The sequence below is a fragment of the Dromiciops gliroides genome, chromosome 5 (assembly GCF_019393635.1).
Source record: "Dromiciops gliroides isolate mDroGli1 chromosome 5, mDroGli1.pri, whole genome shotgun sequence".
NCBI lineage: Eukaryota > Metazoa > Chordata > Mammalia > Microbiotheria > Microbiotheriidae > Dromiciops > Dromiciops gliroides.
In genome coordinates, this window is record NC_057865.1 from 190,540,853 (window position 1) to 190,556,500 (window position 15,648).

General features: G+C 38.9%; 1 protein-coding gene across 1 annotated transcript in view; it reads right to left on the minus strand.

The window, feature by feature from the left end:
- VWF (von Willebrand factor) overlaps nucleotides 1-15,648 on the minus strand; it is a 213,719-nt gene that overhangs the window by 158,901 nt on the left and 39,170 nt on the right. The window lies entirely within an intron of this gene.

Below are 15,648 nucleotides of genomic sequence, written 5' to 3' on the forward strand. Positions count from 1 at the left end.
TTTGATCTACTCTTTGTCCCATTCACCAGTAAGAGTTGTTCATATTCAAACACTTAAAATAGGCAAGGGGCAGCATAAACAATGCTAAATTTAGGGGCATTTAGGGGCATTTAGGGGTGCAATGGATAGAGCAACGGCCCTGGAGTCAGGAAGACCTCAGTTCAAATCCAGCCTCAGACACTTGACACTTACTAGCTGTGTGACCCTGGGCAAGTCACTTAATCCCAATTGCCTCACACACACACACACACACAAAAACCCTCAAAAACAATGCTAAACTTAGAGTCACATGGTCTGGGTTTGAATCCATACTCTGTCACTCACTACCTTTGTAACCTTGGACAAATCATTTGTCTTCTCTGAGCCTCAGTTTCCCCGTAGGTAAAATGAGAGAGTTGGAGTGCAGAGCCTAAATAAAGCTTTACCTCAGGCATGAAAATACTAGAGGATACTGACAGCACCGTCCTAGGGGACACATCTATCTCCCTTTTCCTTTCCTCCTTCCTCTCTGTTGCTATATCCCAGCTCTCTGACCTCCAGAGACAGCCAGTCCTTCAACAAGGTGGAAACCTTGATGTGCCACAGAACTAGCTTCCCTCCCTTAGTGGCCACCGTCCGGGCTAAAGTTCCCCAATATCTCCAGCAGAAGTTAGAGAGAAATCTCTCTATGTCCAGCAGTGAGATTCCTACAGCCATGACACAGGTGAGCTCCCATCCTCTTCCTTGCTTCAGGGTTACCCCATACCCAATTATCATTCTGGAAGAATAAATGAAAGGCATTGTACTGAAAAGAGAAAATACCTTTCTTGTCCCAACTTCATTGGTCCAGATTCCTCCAGGAGAGGGCAGGATTTCCTCCTGGAATTCCATCTTTTTCTTTTTAATAAGTTCAAATCTCTCAGTCCTTGCTGGCATGGTACACCATAATGACAGAAGCTGAGCGGTATGATTATTTCCATCTTATCACGACACTTGGTCCTCAGAAAAGCAGCTCATCACATAAGGAAATTGTATTTTTATCATGTGGCTTAGGATATAATCAGTCAGCATTTATAGTTCCTGGTCTTCCTATTCTACTCTCACTCCTAAACAGACCTAAAGAAAAATTCAACAAAGCTACTTTCATAGGCATTTTCTTCTAGAAGAGAACAAGTTTCATTTTCCAATTAATTTCTGACGTGACTATTGAAAATGACTTGGGGGGCAGCTAGGTGGCGCAGTGGATAGAGCACCAGCCCTGGAGTCAAGAGTACCTGGGTTCAAATCCAGCCTCAGACACTTAACACTTACTAGTTGTGTGACCCTGGGCAAGTCACTTAGCCCCAATTGCCTCACTAAAAAAAAAAAGAAAAAGAAAAAAAAAGAAAATGACTTGGAATGAGTCCAGCACCACTACTACCAATCCCTGCCATAAAGGACAAAACTGAAGAACTAGGAGGGAAAACACTTAGGATTAGCTGAGATGAATTAACATAATTTCAAAAGGGCCCCAGTTGCCCCAGGTCCGAGGGTCCCCAAGCTCTACTCCAAATCAGGCCTTAATAATGACTTATCATTAGTAGAGATCCCTTGTGAATACTGCTCCAATGCCTTCCCAGTTCATAATCTGCCCTGCAGTCTATGTATACTGATGGGAAATTTTTAGCCCCTAAACTATCCTGCCCCCATGTAAAGGACATAAAATTAAGTCGAGCCTGCCAGGATATTAACACAGCAATGACAAACATTGAAGTCTGACAAAAGCCCCCTTGCCTTCCAAGGAGTGAAGCTAATCTTGTGAGTTCTTCCAAGGTCCCCTGAGATAAAATGAAGGGAATTTTCAAAGATCATTTGCCAGAAGATCCTGTGATAGAGAAGTTGTTTTCTTCAGAAATGGCAATCTCTCTTCTTAGAACAATGGCCTTGATGCACTTATATAGCCCAACTAACTAGGAAGAATATATGAAAGGCAGGGCAGCTAGGTGGTGCAGTGGATAGAGTACCGACCCTGGAGTCAGGAGTACCTGAGTTCAAATCTGGCCTCAGACACTTGACACTTACTAGCTGTGTGACCCTGGGCAAGTCACTTAATCCCAATTGCCTCACCAAAAAAAAAAAAAAAAAAAAGAGTACATGAAAGGCGTTGTGCTGAAAAGAGAAAATACCGTTCTTGTCCCAACTTCATTGGTCCAGATCCCTCCAGAAGAGAGTGGATTTTCCTCCTAGGAATCCTATCTTCTTATTTTTAATAAGTTCAAATCTCTCAAATGAATGGGGTTTGAGGGGGAGAACCTCAAAACAAAGAAGGAATGGAAATCTATATGCATAAAGAAGCCCCAGAGGGAATCCACGTGTTGTGGGCATATCACCACAGAAATTAGTATCAAAAGAGACATTTGTCAAGATAATTTGTGTTTATATAGCACCTGAAAGGTTACAAAGCACTCATCTTTCAAAAACCCTGTAAAATTCAAGTATCAGTAATCTTATTTTATGGGGAAGGAAACTGAGGCCAAGATAAGAGCAGTACGTCCCTCCTACTCCCAGAGCCAGTAAAAATCAGGACTCAAACCCAGCTCCCTCCTGACTCCAGCTCCAGCACTCTTTGCTCTATGTGCCATTGCCTTTCTATCCAAGCACATGGGTAGCTAAGTGGCCCAGTGGATAGAGCACTAACCCTCAGGTTGGGAGAACCTGAATTCAAATCTCACCTCAGACACTTACTAGCTGTGTAACCCTGGGCAAGTCACTTAAACTCCAGTCATCCTGAGTGTATCTTGCCACTGGATCCAGATGGCTCTGGAGGAGAGATGGAGGTTGGTGACCTTGCACAGACCTCCCTCCCTTAAATCCAATTCACTGCATGTCGTGACATCACCTCCTGACGTCATGGTCCTCTTCCAATATGAAAGACAAACAACAACTACACAAGCATGCATTTATTAAGTCTAGTCTGGGGATTATAATAACTGTACTGCTGTATTAAATTAACTGTACAGGGCTGTTTTGAGAATCAAATGAGATAATATATGTAAACCAGAAAGAGCAGAAAGATGCCACATGCCCTATACCAATGAAATCACAAGTGTGGCTATTTTTTTTTAAATACACTTTTAAAATGTTGGCTAGCATAGCTATTATGACCATTTCTCTCAACAAATACTGATTAAGTAAGTACACATTACGTGCAAAGAATAATGGGTGGCATGGAAATACAGAGTTTATATAAGGCATGAAGCCAAAGTCTAGAAGGTGATAAGACACATACCCAGATAACTAGAATACATAATGTTCTATGATAAGGTATTGGCAATCCATCAACAAGCATGTACCTTAGGTATACATAGAGCACACGCCCAATATCCTGCACAATGTGGGACGGGCATTACCATTGTCCTTTTCTCTGGGGGAGGTCTATTTGCTCTCCATGCATACGGTACCTACCATGTGCCAGGTATTGTGCTAAGCTGGGGCAGCTAAGTGCATAGAGTGGATAGAGTGTAGGGCCTGGAATCAGGAAGACTCATCTTCCTGAGTTCAAATCTTAATATCTATATTACCCCAGACAAATCACTTAACCCTGTTTGCCTCAGTTTTCTTATCTGTAAAATGAGCTAGAGAAGGAAATGGCAAATCACTCCAGTATCTCTGCCAAGAAAACCCCAAATGGGGTCATGAAAAGTTGGACACGACTGAAATGACTGGACAACAGTATCGTACTAAGCACACAAAAAATAGACAAAAATGAAACAGTCCTCACCTTCAGGGAGCTTACATTTTTGTTGAGGGAGGGATGTACATAGAAAAAAATGACACCTAAAATAAAGACAAGTTAATTGTCTTTCCTGGGGGATGGGGATAGGGCAGATGAAGAAGATACTAGCATCTCAGAGCAGGGTGCAGTGAGGGTAATCAGGAAAGAGGACATCTAGAAGGTAATACTTGAGCTGGGTTTTGAAGGAAACTAAAGAGATGGGGATAAGGAGGGACGGCATTAGGGGCACAAAAGGCCATCCAGCCCAAAGGCATAGAGTTGGGAGACAAGGGGTCATCTCTTCATTGCTCAAAGAAGAGCAAAATTGGGCAGCTAGGTGGTGCAGTAGATAGAGCACTGGCCCTGGATTCAGGAGGACCTGAGTCAAATCCTGCCTCAGACACTTGACACTTACTAGCTGTGTGACCCTTGGCAAGTCACTTAACCCCAATTACTTCACAAAACAAACAAAAAAAAAAACAGAAGAGCAGAATGGTCAAGTATAAGAAGAGGAACAATATATAATAAGGCAGGAAAGGTATATTGAGTCCAGGTTGTGGAAAGAATTTAAACAACAGGTGGTAAACACATTGTATCTTCAAGGGAATAGGGAGTCATTGAAATTTATTGAATATGGAACTAATATGGTCAGGCCTATGCTTTAGGGAAATCAGTGCAGATGACATGATGGTATGCTTAGAGAATCCAAATAATCAACTAAAAAACTACTAGAAACAATCAAAAACTTTAGCAAAGTTTCAGGTTATAAAATAAACTCACATAAATCATCAGCGTTTCTATATATGACTAACAAAGCCCAGCAGCAAGAGATAGAAAGAGAAATTCCTTTTAAAATAACTACAGACTGTGAACTGATCTAACCATTCTGGAGAGCAATTTGGAACCAAGCCCCAAAGGCCATAAAACTGTGCATACCCTTTGACCCAGCAATACCACCACTAGGTCTATATCCCAGAGAGATCATAAAAAAGGGAAAAGGACCCACATGTACAAAAATATTTGTAGCTGCTTTTTTTGTGGTAGCAAAGAATTGGAAATTGAGGGGATCTCCATCAATTGGGGAATGGCTAAACAAGCTGTGGTATATGAATGTAATGGGACACTATTATGCTTTAAGAAATTATGAGCTTGCAGATTTCAGAAAAACCTGGAAAGACTTACACGAACTGATTCTGAGTGAAATAAGCAGAACCAAGAGAACATTGTACACAGTATCAACAACAGATGATCAACTGTGATAGACTTAGCTCTTCTCAGAAATACAATGATCCAAGACAATACTGAAAGACTCATGATGGAAAATGCTCTCCACATCCAGAAAAAGAACTGTGGAGTCTGAATGCAGATTGAAGCATACTATTTTCACTTTTTTGCTGTTTTTTTGTTTGTTTGTTTCTTCTTTTTTGCAAGAGGTTTTTCCCTTTTGTGTTGATTCTTCTCCCACAACATGACTAATGTGGAAATATGTTCAACATGATTGTGCTGTATAGCCTATATCAGATCATTTGCTCTCTTAGGGAGGGGGAGGCGAAGGGAAAGAGGGAGAAAAATCTGGAACTCAAAATCTTACAGAAATGAATGTTGAGGGGGCAGCTAGGTGGCACAGTGGATAAAGCACTGGCCCTGGATTCAGGAGGACCTAGGTTCAAATCCGGTCTCAGACATGTGATATTACTAACTGTGTGACCCTGGGCAAGTCACTTAACCCTGTGGTAAAATTATTAGAATTTGGCTGACTCATTTGGGAGGGGCCACACTTGGCCCACCCTGAAGTTTCATATGCTGCTGAGGTCAGAAGGAGAAACCACTCTCCATAGGCAGTTTTTGAAGGGCCTCCCCTTTTGGGGGAGGAAGATCAGAAGCTTGCTGAGGGGAGTCTGGGTCTCTTCTGGAGCTCTCACTCTCTCTTCTTCCCTTCTGGTGGCAGGAACAGGAGCAGCAGCAGATGAGTCATTCAAGCCTGGCTGTAAACTGTGCTTTCCATTGAAGCTACAAGCTCCAGGTGGTGAGTTACTCTGCTCTTTTGAATAGACTTAGGTTAGAGCTAGGAGGATTATCCATGTTTCTTCTCCCCTATTTCCTTGTCTTTGATTTTATTAATTTCACCTTTGCTGTTTACTTTATTCTCCTTAATAAAACCTGATTCATCTGTGGAACAGAGGCTATAAGGCTCCTTTCTTATTGGCCTGGGAGAAATATCTAAAAAGGCAGTTTTGGAGGGGAGGGAACTTTAAACCTAGAGGTCCCTTATTATCTCTGGGACCCCAATATTTAGGCAAGCCACCCAATTAACTCTTCATATATTAAATTTGGCCCCCACAACCCTCATTGTCCCACCAAAAAAAAAAGTTGGAAACTATCTTTACATGTAATTGTAAAAATACTATCTAAAAAAGAAATGATGAGCTGATTTATTTTAGAAAACATGGAAAGATTTGCATGAAATAATGAAATGTGAATTGAGCAGAACCAAGAGAACATTGTATGCAGTAATAGTTATAGTGCTAGAAGAATAATTACAAACAGCCAAGTTATTCTAAGTATTATAAATACTCAAATCAGCTACAAAGGACCTATGAAGGTAGATGCTATTCACCTCCAGAGAGAGAACTGAGAAATAGAAGTATGTATAGTATGGTTTTATATATATTTACAAATCTGTGTCAAATGGTAGCCTTCACTAGTGCTGAGTTGGAAGAAGAGAGGGAAAGTTTAAAACTTTAAATGTACCAAGAAAATTAAATTAATTTTTAAAAGACATAAAAGAAAGCTTAAATAATTGGAGAACTACTAAGTTCTCATGATTGGGACATGCTAATATAGCAAAAATGGAAATACTATCTAAAAATTAATTTAATGTCATATTAAATTAACAAACTTACTTTACTGAACTAAATAAAATAATGACCCAATGCATCTGGAGAAACAAAAGGTCCAGAATCTCAGAGAAAAAAAGAGGAAAAAAAGTAGAAGGAAAGAATACTTAGTATCAGATATCAAATTATACTACAAAATACTGATCATCAAACTATTGTTACTGGGACAGTACATTGGTCTAGACATTCCTAAAAATAAATAATTTATTAACTATGCTAAAAAACACCACTAAATTGTCTATATCTTTTGATCTACCTATAGTACTAGTCATATCCACACAAAGGGAAAGGACCCATGTGTACAAAAAATTTGCAACAAGACTTTTTATTATACTAAAAACTTATGGAAATAAAAAGAGTTCCCATTTATTGGAGAATGTCTGAACAAATTATGGCATATGAATGAAATAGAATGCTATTGTTCCATCAGAAATGACAAAGAAATGGATTCAGAGAAAACTGAGAAGACTTATATGAACCTATGCAGATTGAATTGAGCAGAACCAGAAGAATAATTTATACAATGAATACTATAATCATGTAAAAGAAAACAACTTTGAAAGTGTTAAGAACTTTGATCCATGCAATGACCAGTCCTGACTTCAAAAGACTAATGATAAAGCAGGCTTCCCATATCTCTAAAAAAGGGTAATAGACTAGAGGTACAGAATGAAACATGCATATCAGACACAGCTAATGTGTTAATTCATTTTGATTGACCATACTTATTTGTCACAAGAAAAGGAGTCTTCTGTTGAAGAGAGGGAGTTGTAGGAAGGAGTGAATAGGTAACGACAGTGAAGAAAAGAAGCAGAAAGAAAGGAGCTTATTTTAATAGATAGAAGATAACAGAACAAAGTCCAGAAGGTGAAACAGACAAGCAGATAAGTTTTGTCAGTCATGTTAAATTTTATATTTATTTTTCTTAAAAATAATATATTTGAAAAAAAATATAATATATTTGATAGTTTTATGATTTCATATATAATCCTTTTTTGTGCTGCTTTCTATATTGAAATATCCACATTTGTGGATGTTTATTAAATTCCCAATTTAAAAGATAATTTTTTAAAAGTGTGTACCTATCTGAAGACCCACCAACAATGTTATCACAATATTTTTTTCTCCACAAACTCTCCTAATATTAGATTTTATCATGTTGTTGTTGTTACTATTGTTGTTGCTGCTGCTGTGATTAATAGGGTGTGGTAGTATCTTAAGTATCTTGTTTGCCTTTCTTTAGTTATTAGGGAACTTTAATGTGTTTTCAGGTGGTTATTAGTAGTTTATAGTTCTTTGAAAACTGTAAATTCTCTTTGACCATTGCTACGTTGGGTTACATTTTATTAGTCTTATTGATGCACATTAGTTCCTAATAGATTCTAGAACCCATACCTTCATCTGAAATAGTTACTGCAAATGTTTTCCCCATTTCTTTTCACTTGAAAGTTAATGCTTTTTGTTGTGCCACTGATTCCTTATGATTGAATCTTCAATGACTTCTTCCATTTGTCTGATTTACAAAAATGTCCCTCCTCTCTACATCTAAAAACAAGTAAATTATTCCTTGTTCTTCCATTTTAAAAAATAGAAAATAGTTCTGCATTCTTGAATAGCCCATATAAGCTTTAAGGATCCTTTTTTTAAATCAAATTTCAGAGTCCATAAAGAAAGTTTTACTTCAATATAGCCATACTCATTTACTTATATTTTACCTATGGTTACTTTTGCACTACAGTGGAAACTGTGACCCAACACTTCACAGTGTTTCTCAGAAAACTATAAATTTCAGCAATACAGTTATAACTTGACAGGCTCAAGTTGAAATTTTCCTGAACAAGAAGGACCACCCAAGCACTATTACCAAATACTGATTGGCTTTCAAAATTGGCTTTTGCTGAAGACTTGATGATGCTTCTTAATGAAGTTAATCTAAAATTACAAGACATAATAGCATTTATATGTGAAACACACTGCAGTAAATCAGTTCAATGACAACTAACATTGTTTGTACCAAAAGTAATGTCAAGCTGCATTATACATTTCCCATGCTATCAAAATTAAAGCAATAAGAGAGAGATCTCCATCCCCGTACAAATCTGCAGCAGATATATTCTCTTAACTCTCACTCTAGTTCCAGCAGCTTTTTTCAGACCTTGATTCAAGTGCAAAAGAAATTTCCATATTTCAAAATCCATTTAACTGTGCAGTTGAGGAGCTTTCACCTAATCTTTAATTGGAAGTGATTAATATACAATGTAATGACATGCTAAAAGGAAAATATCAAGAGAAGAATCTGGTAGAATTCTATAAATGCCTTCCAAGCAAATTCTATGTTCAATTAAAATCATATGCTCGTGGTCAGCTATCAGTATATGTGTGGAGACATTTTCAAGTATAAAACATATAAAAGCTCATTACAGATCAACATTAACACATGAACATCCTGATGGTAGTGAACACTAACTTTGAACCCCAATTAATCAAATTGTTATCCTCCCAAAAAAGAGTTCCATCCTTCTCATTAGTAGAACTATACTATTTTTAAAAAAAACATAATCAATTATTATACTTTTAACTTGATCAATAAAAAGTATAGAAAGTAATTTTCTCACTTATTACATAAATATCTACATAACACACTCCATTTTGGGGGCAGCTAGGTGGTACAATGGATAAAGTATCAGCCCTAGATTCAGGAGGACCTGAGTTCAAAATCTGGACTCAGACTCTTGACACTAGCTGTGTGACCCTAGGCTAGTCACCTAATCCTCATTGCCCCCCCAAAAATACTCCATTTTGCCTGGGCCCACAAAATTATTTTTTATCATAAATGTATTTTATTGTCTAGTTACATGTAGAACCCACAAAATTCTAAAACATTTATTATTTGTCACTTTACAAAAAAGTTTACCAATCTATAATTTAAAGAATTATCTCAGAGGTCATGTAATCAACCAGTCAACACGCATTTATTAAATGCCTATGTGGCAAGCACTATGCTTGGTGTTCAAGATACAAAGAAAAGCAAAAGATCATCCCTGATCTCAAGGACATCATGGTCTAATGGGGTAGACAACTTGCAAATAACTATATACAAACAAGAGGGAGAGAGAGAGGAGATATAGTATTTGTGTGTGTGCGTATATATACACACACACATATTGTGGTGGGAGAGAGAGAGAGAAAGAGAGAGAGAGAGAGAGAGAGAGAGAGAGAGAGAGAGAGAGAGAGAGAGAGAGAGAGAGAGAGAGAGAGAGAGAGAGAGAGAAATTGGCAGAGACTGTATAAGGACAAATTGGAAATAACCAACAAAGAGAAAGCACTAGCACTAAGGGGGAAAGAGAAAGGTTTCATGTAAAAGGGCGAAAATGCTCTCACTTTACAGATAAGGAAACTGAAGCTGAGAGATGTTAAGAGATTTATATATATAGTTCTCCTGGTTCTGCTCACTTCACTTTTCATCAGTTCATAAAAGTCTTCCCAGGTTTTTTGGGAACCATCTCCATCATTTCTTATGGTACAATAGTATTTCATCACATTTATATTCCATAACTTACCCAGCCATTCCCCATTCGATGGATGTCCCCCCAGTTTCCAAAAAAAGAGCTGCTATAGATATCTGCAGATGTATGGATCCTTTCCCTTTTCTTAATCTCTTTGGGACACAGACCTAATAGTGAGTCAAAGGGTATGTGTAGTTTTATAGCTTTTGGAGTATAGCTCCAAATTGTTCTCCAGAATGGCTGGACTAATTCACAGGTAGATTAGAGGATCCTTGTCCACCTCCTACACACACTGATGAGTCATATTTCCCAAAACAAGGACAAATCCCTCCTCTCAGAGATAGAGGTGTGCCCCCTAAGAACTTGGTGGTTATTCTCTAATGCCATTGGTTTGAGTCCCCCACTGTGCTATCCCCCAAGATTTTCAGGTAAGGATCATTTTAGTCAAACAGTCTTGAATAACTTTTAGAAAGCGGTGTTAATTAAAGGGGTACAGTAAAAACAAGCCAGAAGGGGCAGCTAGGTGGTTCAGTGGATAAAGCACCAGCCCTGGATTCAGGAGTACCTGAGTTCAAATCTGGCCTCAGACACTTGACACTTACTAGCTGTGTGACCCTGGGCAAGTCACTTAACCCTCATTGCCCCACAAAAAAAAAAAAAAAAAAAACTTTAAAAGCCAGAAGTCAGAAGTACTTGATGTGACTGAAGAGCCTAAAGCTATTGAAGAAACTGGAAAGACTGCCAAGGCCTCCCCTCTCCCACTCTCTCTAATTTTGCCCTGCCCTTCATGCAAGCACAGGACACTGATTTCCACAAAGGAAGGGAATCCCAAACCAGTGGGGCAACTAGGTAGTGCAATAGATAGAGTGTGAGGACTGGAGTCAGGAAGACCTGAATTCAGAACCAGCCTCAGACACTTACTAGCTGAGTGACCCTGGGCAAGTCACTTAACCCTATTTGCCTCAATTTCCCCATCTGTAAAATGAGCTGGAGAAGGAAACAGCAAACCACTCCAGTATCTTTCCCAAGGAAACCCCACAATGGGGTCATGAAGAGTCAGACATGACTGAAAAATGACAACAACAACAACAGCCCATAACAAGGGCCTTGGGACTCAGGTTACAATAGAAAAGAGAAGAAATTTGCCAAGTCATGGAACAAGGATTAGATCTCAGGAATCCTTAGTTCCACAGCCTAGACACCTGCTATCAATTTCCATCTCCCTCACTCTGCTTCTTAAAAATGAGAGCAGATGCACCAGACTGCAGCTAAAGAAAGCCAAGCCCCCTTGAAGAAAGCTCCTTATAGGTCTTAGAGCTAGAAGAACTTCAGAGGCCATTTGGGCCACTTCTCTTATTTTACAGAGGAATTTGAGACCCAGAGAGGTCTTGTTTAACATCACAACCGATAAATAGCAAGCTAAGATTTGACACTGTCAGGGCCTTCAATTCCAACCAGCGGTTTATTTGTTTTCCTTTACACCACTCTATCTTCTTAGCCCCTTGAAAAACCAACATGGGCAGGGCTCAAAACGATGGTAAACAAATCAGCTCATTCCCAACATTCTCTTTGCTTCAATTCCTGGCATGAGCTAATTTTGTCCATGGGGTGCTGGAGAGCTGATGAAAGAAAGAGCCCTAGTCCCTCCCATTCTCCCCTACCCAGTTCTCTGTCAAATGACACCATTACTTCATCCTACCCACCCCCACCCCCTGCTATACAGACCCAATTGTGGTCTAGTTCAATTATATTTTCAGATCATTTAAAATGGCCAGACCTCTTCCCTGGAGACTCTATTCTCAACCAAGGGGATGGGAGAGAAAACAGAGTGAAGCATATCTACTCCAAGACGGGCAAGGGGAAAGAAGGAAAAACAGTTATTGGAGACATGAAACTGAACTATTGTCTTTCTCTCCTAAACAGCTGACTCCATTGAAGGGGGCAGAGAGAAGGAGGAGGGAGGCATTCTTTGCACTGAAGTTAACAAAGAAAGATATGACTGTAATGAAAAGAGCAAAATTCTTCAGCCTGATTTTGCTGTAGCTACTGCCATAGGGGATCGGGAGGAATGAGGCTGACCCTGACCCTGAGGGAGGTGCAGAGGCAATGTTGTAGGCTCAGGAATTCTTACCCAACAGCAAGGAACTGCCCCATTGGTGAGCCAGGGATTGGGATATTAGGAGCAGAAATATCCTAGCAGGATGAAGAGGAGGGCTTCTGGTTCTATTTATGGGTCCTGCCCACATACATTCAGAAGACATTTGATCAGGCTCTCAAAGTCCTGCTGATATTTTGTTAATGACTGCCAGAGAAGAGGCCTTTTTTTAAAATTTATGGAATAAAACAAGCATTTCCATGACATAGTACAATAAAAAAGATGATTTCACATGAAACCACAAATTCATTATGTACAACTTGGAATTTTAAATACATAATAAAGTTATCACGTAAATTTGCTTTTTCCTTTTTTTTTCTTCTCTTTCCCCACTCCCCTGCCCCAGAGATGGTTACATTAGACACAAATAAATAAACAAATGAAAGAAAGAAAGAAAGAATGAATGAATATATATATGTGTGTGTGTGTGTGTGTGTATACACATATATGGGTTTATATATATATATATATATATATATATATATATAAATATGTAAAATTGTCCTATACATACTTCAATTTATCAGTTCTTTCTCTGGATAAAGATAGCGTCTTTCTTTCTATGTCCTTTATAGTTAATTTGGGTATTTATAATAGTCAAAATTACATTCATTCAAAGTCATTCTTTTATAAAAATTGCTGTTATTGTACACAATGTTCTTTTGGTTCTTCTCATTTCACTCTTCATTATTTCATGCAAGTCTTTCCTTGATTTTCCAAGATCATTAAGCTCATCATTTCTTATAGCACAGTAGTATTCCATCACAATCTGTGCTTATATTCCTGAAATGATTTAGGTACAGATCTACTGAACAAGAGAGGGATGGTCTAAACTACCTCAGCTTAAGGAATCTGGAGCTCTGTTTTTTCTCTCCACAGTACCTTAGGCCTTAATTAACTCAGGGCACTGTAGACAAGAAACCCTCCAGAGGGGTCAAGCAGGTTCTCCCTCTTTTGCTAAACTTTCATTACTGTTTCTGAAGGGAATTGTAGGAATTCTGTTAGAAGTCTAGAGTCAGAAGACAACAAAGCTTCAGGACCCCTTAGTTAGGAAACTCCTTCTCTGTTCTGAGCTATTGCCAATAAAGTGGCTCCTTCCATGTGACACCTCTTGATTGTGCTCCTGTCCCTACTGATCTTTTTATATGAACATGTTAGTTTTCCCTTACTAGATCCTAAGCATATTCTATATCTGTTGGTATCTCCCATAGGCTCCAGTCCACAGAAAACATTTCTTAAATAAATGTTTTTGTTGATCAATTTATCATCATACTCTTATCCACTCTGGTCTTCTCCCTCCTTAATGAAAACAAGAGTATTTGGATAAAGGATGTTGAGATTCTAAAGTAAGAGAGACAATGAGGTTGGAAATGGAAAGAAAGCCATTCCACTCACCAGTTAAGTGACTTTAAGTAAATCAATTAACCTCTCTGCTTCTCAGTTTCTTCACCTATAAAATGGGGACGCAACTTTCTATACCAACTCAAGGATAAAATGAGATTGTGTATCACAAATAATGGGTACCACATTACTTGCCTCCTCAATGGGTCAGGAAGGGGCTGATGGCAGGGAGATAATTTGGAACTCAAAATTTAAAGTGAATGTTTTTTAAAAGAATATAATTTAATATTTTCTATATATCCTCAGTTCCCAGTAAAATATGATGACATTGTAGTCATTAAATAAATGTCGTTGAATTCAAAGGAAATATACCCCCCCCAAAAAAAAAGATCATACGTATAAGCACAGAATAAATGTAAGCTATTATTATCTTTTAAAGATCTGGGCACAAAGGGACTTTTAAAGGTTGCTTTTAAAGTAAATCATATTGGGGGGTTTTAGGGACTCTTTTTAAAAATTCCAATAATCACCTACCTAGAACTGTTTCCCCTTAAGAGAAGATTCAGGGGCACAGAGTCCTAACAGATTTCTGTTCTGCACAGAATCCAAATTTACATCCACTGAAATCAGATCCGATGCTTCCAATAAAACACTTTACCTCCAAGGATGACAAAGAGCAGCTGGAGAGCTAAGAACCTGATTTACCATCTCTATGTCATAACAACATTAGCTTCTATCACTGATCCCACACTCAATCATATGAGTACAGAGGGAAATATTCTATGAGGTCAGGTCACCGGGAAGTAAGTAAAAGTTTGCTTTTCCTAGAGAAGAACATATAGAAAATCAAGACAAACCAGGAACTGGAGCCAGGCCCCCCAGGACCCATGATTCAGCACACACTTACTTGATATACTCTTGCGCCTTAGCCTACACAGAGTTTGCTTTATAAACTGTTGTTAAGGCAACTTATAGTACACATTGGGGAGCGGGGGGGTTGGTAAAGGAGAGGGATGCAGTGGGAGACAAATATCCAAAGTTTTAGTCCAGGCTCTGACACTAGTTAACAGTTTCACAGAATCACAAAACCTGAGATTTGGAATGGGTGTGCTAAAGCCAGATCCTACTGGCTCAGGTGAGCGAGTTGCTCAATTGTCGGCATGAGTATTTATTTACATTTAAGAAACTGGCAAACACTACAGATCAGGGCTTGTTTTATTTTGCTTTGTTGACTGTCTGGACTTAGGAAAGTGATGGAGAAAATGTTAATAGCACATTTTAAACCTGAAAATGTGTTGTGTTTTTTTGGAATGCTTTTTTTTTTTTTCTGGTGGGGCAATGAGGGTTAAGTGACTTGCCCAGGGTCACACAGCTAGTTAGAAGTGTCAAGTGTCTGAGGCCGGATTTGAACTCTGGTACTCCTGAATCCAGGGCCAGTGCTTTATCCACTGCGCCATCTAGCTGTCCCAACATTATGCTTTTTTCAAACATCACATCATTTTTTTTTTTTTTGCAGGGCAATGGGCGTTAAGTGACTTGCCCAGGGTCACACAGCTAGTAAGTGTCAAGTGTCAAGTGTCTGAGACCGGATTTGAACTCAGGTCCTCCTGAATCCAGGTCTGGTGCTTTATCCACTGTACCACCTAGCTGACCCCTGGAATGCTTTTTAAAAAATATTTATCAGCATGCTCCTGAATGAATACTGAATCTCTAGTCTAACCCATACCTGAACAAAAGTCTCTTCTAAAACATGCCCAATAAAAGGGCCATCCACCCTTGCTTGAATACTATCAGTGAAAAACAGCTCACTACCTCCCGGGAGATCCTATTTTACTTGTGGGGAGTTCTGATGGTTAAAAAGATTTCCTAGCACCAAACCTCAATCTGTCTCCCTGAAACTTCCACCCATTGTTCCTAGTTCTACCCTCTCGGGGAACCAAGCAAAACATGTTTAATATATCTTCCATGTGGCAGCCCTTCAGACCTTTGAGGACAGGTGGTAATCTCTCCTCTAAT